General features: G+C 37.5%; 1 pseudogene; it reads right to left on the bottom strand.

Moving 5' to 3' along the window:
- Positions 1-5828: 5828 nt before the first annotated feature.
- LOC131401995 (olfactory receptor 5AR1-like) lies at positions 5829-14838 on the bottom strand (annotated as a pseudogene).
- Positions 14839-15659: the final 821 nt, after the last annotated feature.

Genomic DNA, 15659 nt, shown 5'->3' with positions numbered 1-15659 from the left:
GTTTTTAAAGGACTCTCTGGATGCTGTGTGGAACACAGGCAGATATATATATAATCACAAATTTGTGGAAACATATTTTCTGGTTTTGAAGCTTTTCAATCAATGGTATCTTTAAAGATAATTATTCTTTGAATTAAGAGAAAAGCAAAATATAATTTAGCATTAATATACTTAATAAATTTAAATATGGCCTTTGATTAACATGTTATTACATTATAGATAAATTGTTTCTAAAATTTTCTCACTTTATTTCACAATTTAGAATAAAATAAAAAGAATGTAATTTTCCTTTCATAGATATACAACAGCTAAAAAGCAACCATTTCTTCTGCTTAAATATATAGGTCATATACAATCAGTAAATGAAGCATCTCTGATGGGATAGGGAAAGTAGACATCACTGATTTAAAATTGATTTAAAAAGTAAAAAGCAAAATCACTAACCAAATAGCCATATTCATTAAACAGTAGTGGTTTTCTTGTGTGTACTTGCCTTGATATACAAATGACTGCATATATTGTATATTGACTCAATATGTGAACGAGGATTAGAAACATATACTTTTAACCAACTTTCTTCTGAACTATTTATTTAAGTAAAAAGTAACATTTAAAATTCCCCCAAATACTGGCAAATAAGAAATACATGCTTAGTTGGCTATTTATAAATTGGAAACATAATATTAAATTATGTGTGGAAAGAAACATGAAATGACTAAAGGTATACAAAATGGAAAGTTTTTTTGTTTCACAAAAATTACCAACCCTTCTTACCTCTCAAACTCTATAAATGGATTAATTAGTTAAAAATGCAGAGGGCCGCCCCGTGGCTTAGCGGTTGGGTGCGCTCGCTCTGCTACTGGCGGCGGGATTTCGGATCCCGGGCGCGCACTGACGCACCGCTTCTCTGGCCATGCTGAGGCCGTGTCCCACATACAGCAACTAGAAGGATGTGCAACTATGACCTATAACTATCTGCTGGGGCTTTGGGGGAAAAAAAGGAGGAGGATTGGCAACAGATGTTAGCTCAGAGCAAGTCTTCCTCAGCAAAAAGAGGAGGATTAGCATGGATGTTACCTCAGGGCTGATCTTTCTCAAAAAAAAAAAAAAAAGTAGAAAAAAATTACAAAATTCTCATAGGGGCTACACACAGCCAAAACATGTAAAGAAGTGTGAATAAATATTTTTGTGTTGTTTTTCTAAAAAGTCATTATTTAGACCAATTGCTTGACATAATCAATTCATTTTGACTAGTTTGTTTTGATCAGTAAGTTAGAGTTAGATAAATTAAGAAAAATAATGCCATCCAAATAGCCCATGTCCTATCCTAGTTCTGTCTAGCCTCTTGAAGCCAAATTTTCTTCCTTTTCTATATTTGCTTCTTTTGACATAAAAGGAAAACATAGCACTTAAAGATATTTAACTAATATTTCTATGTACTATATGCTACAGTCATTGCTAGAACAGCAATAATAAAATTTTAGACTAACACAAATAATGGTGCACTCAATAATTATTGGTCCTTTACAAGATCAAATGTTCTCTTGAGTTATTCACTCTCTACGTTTGTTTGGGATTATGGCAACATAAAGACAACATAGCTAGGAAATACACTAACAAATGCTTTGTTCATTTTTAAATAAAAGTAAAGCCTAGAGGAGACAAAATAATTAGAGAATGGACTACCGTCATGAACTACACTTTTTCAGTGCTTGACTAATCAGTCTTATTGTGTATTATGAGAATGCTTTTCTATGAACCTCATTCCTTTTTACAAAATGGAACCGTTGTTGGATTAGATGATCTTTAGGTATCTATCAATCAATTAATCAATCTCTCTATTTATCTATATCTAGCTATCTCTATCCTCTCTAGATTTATTCTATATTTATTATAAAATTTGTATGTTATAAACCTGTCAAAATTTGTTCTGAAATGGCTTTATATTTTCGCTTTTTGGATTTGGTTGGTTAATTTTAAGGACAATAATGCAATGTTGAAAGGTTTAATGTCATCACTGTAGGTGCAGAGGATATAATAACCACTACCATCATACATCACGTTGCCAACTTTCCTAATGGATATGTTCGCTCTTAAAGTAAAAAAAAAAAAAAAAAAATATGAATTTAGTATTACAGGTAGTAAGTATGAGAATTGGTAAAATACTAAATAATTATTCCTCATCGATACCACTCTTTCCACATAATCTGAAAGCCGAACTGCTTCTTTGATGTTATCTCCTATTTTGTGTCTTTTCCTCACGTATTCACGTTATGGTGACTTCTCTAGCCCATTGGATCTTGCAAAGATTCAGCTCGCCATAGTCATAGGCAAATGTGAGTCTTTCAGCAAGTGCTTTACAATACAATCCTGTCTAAATTCTGACTACTCAATCTAATTAAATCATCAGACTGAATATAGCCATAAACTAGACCTTTACAGAGGTTCTCCAAACCTCTTCCTCAGTTCTGATTATGCCTTTCACTTTCTATAATGCTGTACATTTCCCTATTCTATAGAACCCTGGACTAGGAATCAGTAGCAATTAGTTCTAATCCCAGTGGTACTACTTATAAACTAAGAGCACATTAGCATGCTATTTAAACTTCTAAAGATCCAGTTTCATCATCTTAAAATATGATGCCAATAATGCCGTATGAATTTTGGTATCTTATGCATATTTTCAATAGGTTTCCTGAGACCCAGAATTGGGACTAGGTTTCGGTAGTTCTCTAGTTCAGCAGGTGGTGGTCATTCATTTGTTCAATGAACATTTGTGGGTCACTTATCCCAGGACTTGAGGATAAAAAATGAGACTGCCTTAAAGTCTCACAGGCTACCAAGGAAGCCTTCATGTTAAGGAGTACAGTCATGAGCTGCATAATGACACTGCAGTCAACTCAACTTAATGTATCCCTGTTGTTAAGTGATGCATGACTGTATAAAGGTTTTAATGTTATAGCAGAATTCTGTTTACAGTAATTCTCTAACACAGAGGAAAGCTGCCATCTAATTAAACCCCAAAGTGCTTAAATATACTACTTAGCTTTTTCATATATTTTAATATCTAAACTTGGGCACTGTTGAGAGTAAAAGGTAGCACTACTGATGCTTACTCCAGGACAATAGGCGAAAAACAAAACTGCCTTGAGTAAGAGGGACAACTGGCCATGGTAACAATGTCTTCCTTCGTTCTCACTGCAACCATTTGTTTAGGTATTATTGGTACCATTTGACAGGTAAGAAAACCCCAGAAGGTGAGACCAGAAATGATTTATAGATGAGGTGATGATTTATTTGTGACTTAAAACAGAAGTATGAGTTTTCTAGGTGAGTTAGTGGTGTCTGAAGCATAGGACTAGGATAAGCAATAGTATACAAAGTGAGACATTTCATGGTGTACTTGAGTTCAATGGGACTTGAACTTCTGAGAGGTGGGATATGGAAGGAAATGTCTGGGATAAAGCTGACAGTGTAGAATTCCAGATGTCATCTGTGGATGTCATTCATAATGTTGATTTCATTGTGGGCTCCTATTCCAGTCTTCTAGAACCAGGCCTGGTGAAGGGACTTGTTAGTTTCGTTAACACTTATTCTAACAGCGTTAAGCACACAGACACCAACACAGCTGCTTCCAGAGTCCCTCATGTGGCTGCACATTTTTGTAGTGCATGTAGCTGTTTGAAACATTCTAGCCACCAAACATTTTGTCTGACTCTTTTCTTTTCATAAGCATTCTTTAGGCGTCCATGGTGATCTCGCTATTGCAATGGGAGAAACCCAGAGACATCTTAAGCCGTGTCTGCCTTTTAGGAATTTGCACATGTATGTGCATCACTGTAATATCCACACACAACCATAAGAAAGCTGTAAATTAAAGGATGTTGCTGTTCAGAGGAGAGTTTTTTAACCAGTCCAGTAGCTCAGAGAGGGCTTTTCAAGGAGTGGTATTTAAGCTGGTCTTTGAAGGAAGAGAAGAATTTGGACATTCTGAGAGACGGAGTTAGGACTACCAAGGAAGGAGGGAGTGGAGAGAGGAGAGAATTGGGAAGGATACGGAGGTAGAAAAATGTGAAGGTCATTCAAGAAATAGTTTTACAAAAGAATCTGTTGCACAGTGAAAGCAGGGAGGAATAACATCAGCAAGGTGATTTAAAGAAGAGGAGGGACTAGAATGCTAAGAAAAGGATTTGGCAATTTTATAGCTCCTGAGTTATGGAAGAAGGGTAGCTATGGGATAGATAAGAAATCTTAGACCCTAATTCCAGCTATCTTCTCTAACGGAGAGATTTAAGGCAGGGACTTAAGTTTAAATTTTCCCCTGGGAGAAGACCAGAAGTAAGGTTGAATGTACGAGTTTTATCCAAGCCCAATTAAGAAAAACACACCATCTAAAACCTGCTTGAAGTATCCAGAATCTACTCAGATTTACCAGCCTACAGGCTGTGATGGCACAGTGGTTTCTCCAAAGGTTGCTCTGCTAATGGATAAGTGACAGGATTTCAGGGAGCAAAGAGGAATCTTCTCTAGAATCCACCAGTGATAAACTTCCTGCTCCCCAAGCAATAAAATCATGTGCCCCTAAATTGGTGCCAGATCTCGAGCTACATTCCAGCTTTACTATCAAACCCTTCCACTGGACACCCAGTCAAAATGGCCCATGGACACGGGCCATGGTTCCAGCCTTTTTGCCTTTGTTCACTATATTTTCTCCTTCTGGAATTCCCTGTCTCATTTGCCTCTTTAATTTCTGAGCCATGCTTCAAAAACAACTCAGTTGTCCCCTCCTTCATAAAGATTATCTTGATCTCCCAGGACAAAGTGCTATTTTTCTATTGCGAGCTTCCACAGCACTTTGACTGCAATTCTCTTTTGGCATTTACTCATTTTTTTTTTCCTGTGAATCAAGGTATTTGCATTTATCTTATCTCCTTATGGATATAAATTGCATGAGGTCAAGAAATGCATCTATATCAATATCTATCTATCTATCTATCATCTATCTATCTATATTTCTATCTTCCTTTAAAATCATATTGTCCACCAAGTCTTAAGCATGCATTGTTCAAAAAAATCTCACCTGAGGTTATATAGGTTATGCTTATCCAAGGAGGAATCATAACTGAATTTCAGCTTTATCTCACTCTGATATATCCCTTCTTAGCCACTTCCGCATCAATTTTTGCCTTTCTAAGCCTGTAGTACAGTGAATACCAACTCTTTGTTGATTAAAGAAAACACCAACTCATGTGATTTTTGCAGTCTACTATAGAGAACGTGATTGACATATTTACCTTTGTTATGATTTTATTACTGGACAAAGTTTTTAATGTATGAAAGACAATTCAGGTCTTTTCAAACATAAGGGGTTTATCACTTAAACTAATAGGATAGATAAGGTATAAATAATAGTCCTTGGGCTGGCCCAGTGGCATAGTGGTTAAGTTCGGCACACTCTGCTTTGGCAACCTGGGTTTGCAGGTTCAGATCCTGGAAGTGGACCTCTACTACTCATCAAGCCATGCTACGGTGGTGACCCACTTACAGAATAGAGGCACAGATGTTAGGTCAGGGCCAATCTTCCTCACCAAAAAAAATAAAAAAAAATAATAGTCCTTGTTTTACTGATGAAAAGACTGAAGTACAGAGACATTAAGGCATTTATCTGATATAATTATTGGTGAGAGTGAGACTAAGACCAAGGTGATCCAACTTTATGCATTTTTCTGTTGCCATTATAAGTTGATATGCATGCTCTACCACAAACTACACGGAAAAAAATTAATTTCCTCTCTTTATTGCATCATATTGGTAGCATAATTATGGACAGTTAAAATAGAAATGAATGAAAAATAAAAGCAAATAATGTTTCTTAAGTATTTTTATTTGACAGATTCTTTACAGAGATTACAGCGTATCCTTTGAAAAATACTAAGAGATAAACATTGTTACTCCCATTTAGTAGATGAAGAAACTGAGGCTTACAGAGATCAAGTTGCCCAAGATCACATAGCTAGAAAATAGCAGAGCCTAGATGAGGGCTTCTTTCTAAATAGTCCAAAGCCTGAATGTTTGTCATTAATCAAAATGGAAAGTGTAAACCTTGGATCAGTTTTTTGATTCTATCACTTAACTTTGACAAATTTGTTTAACTGTCTGAACTTTATTTTTATCACGTTTAAAATGAGGATAATGGCTATCTCTAATAATTGTTGTAAGAACTTAATGAGATTTAAAGTGCTTTGTTTAGTAGTCCTCTAGCAACAAGGTCACTGATTAGAGATGTGATAATGAGATTCAAAGATCTTCCTGATTCTAAAGCAACTGCTCTTTCAATTATAACTTATAATGTATACTTGCTCAGCATGTCTTTCAAAACATTAATTTTTATTTCCTTCAGAGCATAGGGTTAAGAGTTACCAAAAACTCTTTAGGAATTAAGATTCACTCAGCAAATAGATGATGATTTGGGTGGTGTTCATTGGAAAGTTATTTGCATTTCCTATCTCCTTCCACCATCCTTCTACTACTACCATTTACCTGTGGTGATAACATATTTTCATTTTTTGTTATTATTGAGGTTTTCTTCCAATTAGTTTTTTGAAAGCAGCTTTTACATCCTTGTTCTGTAAACCAATCAGGGAGATTCAACATGGGGATGATAATCATGTAGAACACAGAGGCCCACTTGTCTTGGTCCAGGGAGTAGCTGGATGTTGGCTGCAGATACGTAAACACGACTGTGCCATAGAAAAGTGTGACGCCAGTGAGGTGAGACCCACAGGTGGAGAAAGCCTTAAGGCAGCCGTCAGCTGAGCTCATTCTGATGATTGCAATGAGGATGAAGGCATAGGAGATGAAGATGATGAGGATGGTGCTGAATTCAATGAAGCCACATAGACAAAATAGCAAGATCTTGCTGATGTAGGTGTCTGAGCAAGAGAGGGCCAAGAGTGGTGGGATTTCGCAGAAGAAGTGGTTGATGATATTGGAACCACAGTAACTCCAACTGAAGGTGAGGGAAGTGTGGGCAACTAAACTCACCAGACCAGCCAGGTAAGAGCCCAGCATGAGAGCCAAGCAGACTCACTTGGACATGAGAGTGCTGTAGTGGAGGGGTCAACAGATGGCCACAAAATGGTCATAGGCCATGGCAGCCGGGACATAGCACTAAGCATCCACAAAACCCACTAAGAAAGCAAACTGGGTGGCACAACTGGCGAATGAGATAACTTTGTGTTTTGTTAGGAAGTCAGCCAGCATCCTGGGGACAATGGCCGAGGAGTAGCCCAAGTCCACAAAGGAGAGGTTGCGGAAGAAAAAATACATGGGTGTGTTAAGCTGAGTGTCTGTCATGATCAGGATAATCATACCAACATTCCCCACTACGTTGATCAGGTAGACCAAGAGGAAGACCACGAAGAAGATGATCTGCATCTGAGGGTCCTGAGTGATGCCAATAAAGATAAACTCAGTCACCATTGAGTGGTTTTCTTTATCGATCTCTTCAATTTTTTGTGTGCCTGGACTCAGTGCATTATTTGGGGTGATTCTTAAAAATCTTCCCAATAATTAGATTTTATGACCCTTAGGATAATTCAAATGACTTTGGTGAAGGTGATGATCGTGTGTGCTCTCCAGGTGCCCAGTAAAAATAGGAGAAAGTGTTAGCGTCTTAGGGATGGTATATTCTGCTTCTCCAAAGACCTTGATGCTCTGAGGTCATTTATCATGTGGTACCAAATGTTTGACCTGATCCGTGTAATTATCTGTCTTATCAATTAGTAAAGAAGAGCAGTTTTGAGTGTCCCTTCCTTGTTTCTAAAACAAAGCAAATATAAATGCAGATAATGAATAAACATCAACTCTCAGTGCAGGTCGGTGCAAAAAGAAAGATGAAAGACTCAGGGATCTCAAAGTATAATATACCATACCCACATATATACAGAAAGTGAAATACTTGGGACATAGGGTGAGAAATATTTAAAAAGGCAATGGATAATAGTAATTTTTAAAAAGCTAAGAGTGACTGAGTTAAATCTATGCCAGAACACTGAGTGCTTTACACACATTTCATCATTTCATCCCCACAACACTCTATGAGGTAGCTACCACCATTATCTGAATTTCATATCTGAAAAGAACAAGACTAAATATTAAGTAACTTCAACACAGTCGACACCCAGTAAGTAGCAGAGCTGGGTCTGTCTAACTCTAGAGTCCGTTTCACTTTATTGTCTTCTGTGTATATGATTTGGTGGAGGTTAAATCTCTTTATTTTTGTGTCTGCCTTTCTTCTTCCTGTCTTGCCTATCATACATGGACAAAGAATTAGTCTTTTGGTTTCCCTGATCTTTAGAAACACCCAGAGGTTTGGCATGGGACATGATCAGGGTGAAGCCACAGCTGTGTCTTTAGATAATTCTACTGTCTAACAAACAGGTTGCTGTACAGCTCAGTTCAGAGTTAAGATTCAAGCATCCCTCACTCAAGGGGAATAGAGAGAGCATTATCCAACTCTGTGGTCACACAGGAGCATGCACTTGTTCAACTTTTTTCTCTTTGGTTGGATAAATATCTGGTCCATTGAAGAATTCTAAGAAGGAAGTAGGCAAAACTAAACCAAAACAAAACACAAAGTAATTTAGAAATAAGTAGCATCCTCTACCTAAACCTGAAGTGAGAACTCAGGCTGTATCGACTTTAACTGGTTTCCTGTTTAAGAAAGATAGAAAGCAGAGTAGTAGAATGTGTCTTTCATGGGGGTGTGAACATTCACAATAAGTTGTCTTAAATCCTGGGGTGGTTGACAATAGTGCCCCCATCTCTCAATTTCTGCACCGAATATAATCAACTGCAGCAAAGAAGGGGCTCTAATAATGAGTAATCAACACTATCTATATGCCCAAGAATTTATAGTTTATAAAGTACTTATATCTACTCTTATTCAATTCATTCTTAATATGTAGTGAATGTGTTCATCATTTCATACATTAGGTCAATTAGGAAACAGAATGAAAAGACAAACCTTGGAGAAATTATTTTAAAAATATATTTTTTGTAAAGAACTGGTATCTATCATATATAAAGAACTTTAAAACTCAATAAGAAAACAATCCAAGAAGAATGGGCCAAAGATTTGAACACACACTTCAGCAAAGAAAATATATGAATAGCAACAAATGCTTGAAAAATACTCGGATCAGTTGTAGTAAGGACATACAAATTAAAATAAAATGGGATGTCACTACACATCTGTTAGAATGATTAAAATTTAAAAAGACAGACCATACTAAGTGTTGTCAAGGAAACGCAGGAACTGGAACTTTCAAATAGTACAACTGCTTTGGAAAACACTTCGGCAGTATAAAATTAAGCCTACACATATCTATCCTATGATCCAACTGTTCTAAAACACCTGGGAACAATCCAAAGGCCCATTCTTAGGTGACAAGATAAACAAATTATAGTGTGTCCATAAAATGGAATACCACTCTGCAATTAAAAGGAATAAACTATTGACACATGCAACACGATGAATGAATCTCAAAATAATTAGGCTGAGAGAAAACAGCCAGATAAAAAAGAGTATATCTTATTTGATTCCATTTATAAAAATCTAGAAAATGTAAGCTAATCAATAGTGAAAGTAGATCAATGATCGCCTGGGTAGAGGTGTGTGTGAGGAGGAGCAGGAGAGAAAGAGTACCAAGGAGCATGAGAAAACTTTTGGCGATAATGGGTTGATTGGGAGCATGGTTTCATACATATATCAAATCATATCAAATGTTATACTTTAAATTTATTCAATTTATTGTATGTCAGTTATACCTCAATAAAGCTGTTAAAAAATAGCAAACTATTTTCACCTCCCCCACTTCAGCTCATTCTCACTACACATGAATGAATATATCACTTTATAGGTTATATTAATGAGGAAACAGAAGCTTTGGGTGAGGGGTTTTGCAAAGTCACACAGTTTGTTAGTTATTTTGTTAGTTGCAGAATCAGCAATTGAATCTGGGACTGGCAATTTCATATATAGTGCTGTGTTTTTTTCCCCCACTTCTTCACATAGAAGTTTGAAAATAATTCACCAGGAACAAAGAAAAAACAAAAGATCTACCACAGTCCTTGCATTCCTCCTCTGTTCTTCCACTTTAGTGAGAGAGTAAATAATCCTGTTGTTGACATGGGAGGGAGTCGTTTAGTCCAATCTCATAATTTTATAGATGAGGAAATAGACCCAGACACCAAGTTTGCAAATGCAGAGGTGATACTTAGAGGAAAATGAGACGCCTGGTAAGAACACGGCACAGGGCGTCAGGACGAATCCACAGCTGAGTATGTGCTGATCAATTCATTGTGCTCAGTTAGAATATGTGATTAGAAAATCATTCTCTCCTCCCTGACAGAATCAAGGTTCCAGCTAAATGAGGAAGGATATGAGAATTATTTCACCAATTATAAAGCACCCTGCCTGTTCTCTCTTATAGTGTACAGACAAATCCAGGCTTTGCCACCTACTACTATTGATTTCTAGCACACTACTTATCTTCTTGGAATCAGTTTTTTATTTGTTGAATGAGATTGATGCCTACCTTAATAACTTTCAACAAAAAATTGGTTAGAATATACATACACACACACACATAGTGCAGTCATTCAGTGACTGTGATGTCCTAAGTGCTCAATGCATTTGGCCATTGTATGTGAGTATAGATGATTTAATTCGGTAGATGCGTGCACACTCATAACTCCCAGAAAAAAAGATGTTCAATGCTTATTCCGTGGGGTGATGAATCACGGACTGCCTTAACCTTTAGGAAAAACGTGGTTTTAATTCTACAGCGCTTCTATTAAACAATAAAACAAGTAGAGATGTAGCTATAAAATTCAAAATCAAGGCTGATTAAGACAAAAGAAAAGAAAACTTTTATATTTTTCTTTTTAGTCTCGTGTAGCTAAAAGTCAGCAGATCTGACTCTTGAAGAAATGGTACAATAGTGAGTAGATAAGCATATTCCACAGTTACTAAACTTGGATATTTCTAAAAGATCAGCAAAAGTATTGCCTTACAGAAGCAGATACAGGCCAAATATATTTTAGATTTCTAAGTATTACCAGCTTTTGCACGTTTATAGGAAAGGAATACTGGAGTAAGAGTCTGGAATCCTGGCTGTAGTTTTGTTTTTTGCACTAATTAACTGATGAATTGCTGTATTAGTTGCAGTTTCCTTACCTGTGAAATGAATGGTTTGGAGAATAAAAACTCTTTGGAACATTCCAATTCTAGTATTTTCTGAATTCAGACTTCTTATGAGATACCTAAAATCCAAACCCATAGTCCATTTCTCCTTTTGAAACTTTAAAATGGCATGGATCTGGTGTCAAGCAAATGCATGCTCAAAGGAGCACTGGGCAGTGTGATGCTCCACTCCCAGTAGGTCACATCTCTTTCTCTTTCTTTGCCAAATATTGACCTGTGACTTGAACGGTTTTCTACCTGTTGGTGGGGTTGACTGTCTCCTGTTCTCTCAATGAACTCTACTGAACGTTATTCTGAGAAGAATCCAATGATGATGAACCACTCTGATAGTGGTCTCTGAGCTGCTTGCTCATCCCACCTTTGTTCCCTTGTGCAGGAGGTATTTCAGTCTCAGAGTCACAAGTAAGCCTCAGAAGAAATGTGATGAAATGCTTTCTGCACTCATAGGAGACCCAAAGATTTGATGAACTGTCATCCCCTGAGGAATTTCACTTTCTCCTCCTTAAGCCTTAATGATAAAAGAAGGAAGCACAGGGGGATTTCCAGTCACTCTGGTGGTGATGATTGAATCAACCATAAGTGCTACAGGGATATTTTTACCAGCCCAAAGCTGCCTTGTTGTTGTTGTTAGTGCCTGGAGTCGATCCTGACTCCTAGGGACCATGTGCACCTCAGAGCACAGAACCCTGCCTGGTCTTTTTGCACCACTATATCAGACAGTGCTCTGCTGCTATTCATAGGATTTTCCCAATTTTTTTGGAAGTGAGTGGCCAGGTCCTTCTTCCTAGTCTGTCTAGTCTGGAAGCTCCGCTGAAACCTGTCCACCATGGGTGACCCTGCTGATTTTTGAAATACCAGTGGCGTAGCTTTCAGCGTCATAGCAACATGCAGCCACCACAGCATGACAACCAACAGATGGGTGGTCTGGTTCCCAGATCTGGAAACGAACCCAGGCTGTGGTGGTGAGAGCACTGAATCTTAACCACTAGACCACCAGGGCTGTCTCAAAGCTGCCTCTATGGTGTGATTTTGACAGTAATTTAGAAAGATCTATTTTCTGATGCCTGCAACTCCTTTCAAAGAGGCTGATTCTTTCCATGTTACATCTATATACATTTATATGATTATATTTATTTAACTTCCATGTTGCATATCCCTATTTAAACTATCTTAATACAGTGTAAGGGACATGTGTCTGAAATTTAACATCACAAAACAAATTAATGAGATTTAAGCTTTTTTGAGACCATAATTTGGTGAACAGGGAAAGGAAACCAACAATTTTTGAGAAGATTTATTTGCTAGAGACACTGCAGGGACTTTCACATGTGCGATCAATTGAATCTTCTGCTGATAATATTATTGCCTCTGGTTTCAGATGAAGTGAATGACTCACTGATTTAGAGATGAAGTGAGTGCGAGTTATTTAATTTTTCCAGGACCACACAACTTAGAAATGGTAGGGATCGGTCCAGTGGCTTAGCAGTTGGGTGCGCGCGCTCCACTACTGGTGGTCCATGTTCGGATCCCCGGCCCGCACCGACGCACCGCTTCTCCCGCCATGCTGAGGCTGTGTCCCACACACAGCAACTAGAAGGATGTGCAACTATGAGGTGCAACTATCTACTGGGGCTTTGGGGAAAAAAAAAGGAGGATTGGCAATACATGTTAGCTCAGAGCTGGTCTTCCTCAGCAAAAAGAGGAGGATTACCATGGATGTTAGCTCAGGGCTGATCTTCCCCACAAAAAAAAAAAAAAAGTGGTAGATTGAGAATGGAAACACTCATCTGTCTGAGTGTGGTGTTCATGCTTTTTCTCCTTTGATAAGAATCGTGAGAAGACTGCCATTCATAAGGCAAAGATTCTTATTCCAGGAAGATATCTAGGGTAGCTTACCAAAAAATTTTATTTTCTTATCTCATGTATATATTTGTAAGAAAAATAGGATGAAGGAAAGATAAAATTCAAACATTAAAAACGAGATTAAGTTAGTAAAAAATATGTGTGCTTTACCTTTATTTAATTTCAAGAGATGGCATGCAACTTTGTTTCAGCTTCCTGTTGTATAAAGAAAAACAAAAATGGGCAGTTGTAAAATCTCCCTACCTATACAATTTTTTTTAAAAAGCCACTTAATTTGGAAATGCTCTATTATTTGAGAGAAATTTTCCTTCTAAAAAAAAAGAGATTCAAAAATAAAATCATTGAAGTTAATAAAAAGAATCTTTGTGATACCTTTCTCCGTTCCTTCACTTTCAGCCTCTGTATGTCCGGAAACATAAAGTGGGCTCCTATAGACAGCATGTAGTTGGATCTTGTTTTTTTTCAATCCAGCTACTTTAATTTTATTCTTAAATCTCATTTTATGATGAAAAGTTAATTCCTAATAACACTGACATGTTCTTTTACCTATAATACTTGTTTTCTTTTTCGGTTTTTTTTTTTTTTTTTTTTTTGTGAGGAAGATCAGCCCTGAGCTAACATCCATGGTAATCCTCCTCTTTTTGCTGAGGAAGACCAGCTCTGAGCTAACATCTATTGCCAATACTCCTCCTTTTTTTCCCCCAAAGCCCCAGTAGATAGTTGTATGTCATAGTTGCACATCCTTCTAGTTGCTGTATGTGGGACGCGGCCTCAGCATGGCTAGAGAAGCAGTGCGTCGGTGCACGCCCAGGATCCGAACCCAGGCCACCAGTAGTGGAGCACACACACTTAACCGCTAAGCCACGGGCCGGCCTATAATATTTGTTTTCAAGTCAAACTTTGGTTTGAAACAAATATTTGTCTCTCATTTGTCTAGCTGCATAATAATCCATTGTGTGGATGTACCATTGTTTATTTATAAAGTTTCCTGTTAGACATTTGAGTTGGTTCTGATCTTTTGCTATTAGAAGAAAAAAATACAATAATAAATAGCCTAACGCATATGCTTTTTCCTTCTTTGACCAGTACATCACCTGAGTGGGTTCCTAGAAGTTGGATTGTTGGGTCAAAGGGAAATTTAATATGCAACTTGCTAAATATTCCAGTTTCCTTCCAGCTATGTACAAGAGTGCTTATTTCCCCACAGTCTTTTCAATAAAATTGGTTGTCAACTATTTGTATTTCTCATCTAAATTTACCTACCTATTCTCTCTCTCTCTCTCTCTCTCTCTCTCTCTATATATATATATATATATACACACACACACATATAGGACCATCTAAAATTTGGAAAATATTCTCTGAAGGTAGTCGTAATTTGCATTTTTTCTCATTGAGAATAATATACCAGTTGTAAATTTTTTGTCTCTCAGCTCCAAATCCATCCACATTTGCCTTGCTTTAGTGATATTGGACCTGGACACTATAAACACTTCCCCTTTTGCAGCTGGACAATATTAAGCTAATCAGTGGAGAACACTGGAGGGACACTGCGGAAGGAAAAGGCTCTCTTTCTAATACTGATGTCTTCTTTCCCTGTTACTCGATGGCATGTAGTAGCCAGTAGCATGTGGGATACCCAGTGGTGCTCACCCTTCATAAAGGTTGACCAGCACTCCCACAAGTAGCTTCCCATCAAGTTTCATCAGCACACCAGAGGTGACTTTCTAGTAAGTCTTGCTGGCACCCCAGGGGGTGGCTACCCAGTGAGTTTCAGTGGAACCCTACTGAGTGGTTTCTTGTTTGGCAGTCCTGGCCAGGGAATGTCTCTGCCATATAGCAAGCTACAGCCACACCCAGTACAACCACCTCTAAAGGAGCCTTGGAGATGGGGTCCTCTTCCAAGTTTGTTCTCCCTTGGTGCTCTGCCTCAGCCCCAGAGGTAGTAGCTGCTCCCTGTATCTGTTCTTCCTGTATACTTTGGACTTTTCCTGATCACTTGATAGTGAATCCCCTGTTGCCAGGTAGTAAGTCTTTATATTAAATTTTATCTGATAGAATTACTGTGTGGTTTTCTGTCTGCTAGCTGGATTCTGACTGATATAAAGGTTGAATATATTTTCAAATATTTAAGGGCCATTTGCATTTCTATTTTTGTGAAATGTTTATTCATATTTTGTGTCCATTTTTCCAGGGCATGTTTCTTACATAATTTGAATTTCTTCACAGATCTTTTTCTTATTAACTTGTCATGGAATATATATCCTGCAGGGATATATTGTTTATTGTTTATTTTGAAATGTTATTTTACTCTGATTTAACAAATTGGGATACTTATCTTTAAGGAAAAGTAAAAGAAAGTTACTCTGCTGAATGCAGAGTAACTCTCCTACCACAGGGAAGGTGTAAAGGGTTTCAGTTTTCCCATCTCTGTTAACGGATGGTGTCTAAAGTCCATTCCAACTGTGCCTCCTGCTTAACCTGGGAGAATTAGAGTGAGTTCCTCCTCTAAGAAGAAGGCTTTATT

This window comes from Diceros bicornis, assembly GCF_020826845.1.
Source record: "Diceros bicornis minor isolate mBicDic1 chromosome 3 unlocalized genomic scaffold, mDicBic1.mat.cur SUPER_3_unloc_1, whole genome shotgun sequence".
Classification (NCBI taxonomy): Eukaryota; Metazoa; Chordata; class Mammalia; order Perissodactyla; family Rhinocerotidae; genus Diceros; species Diceros bicornis.
This window is presented reverse-complemented; position numbering and strand designations above follow the sequence as displayed.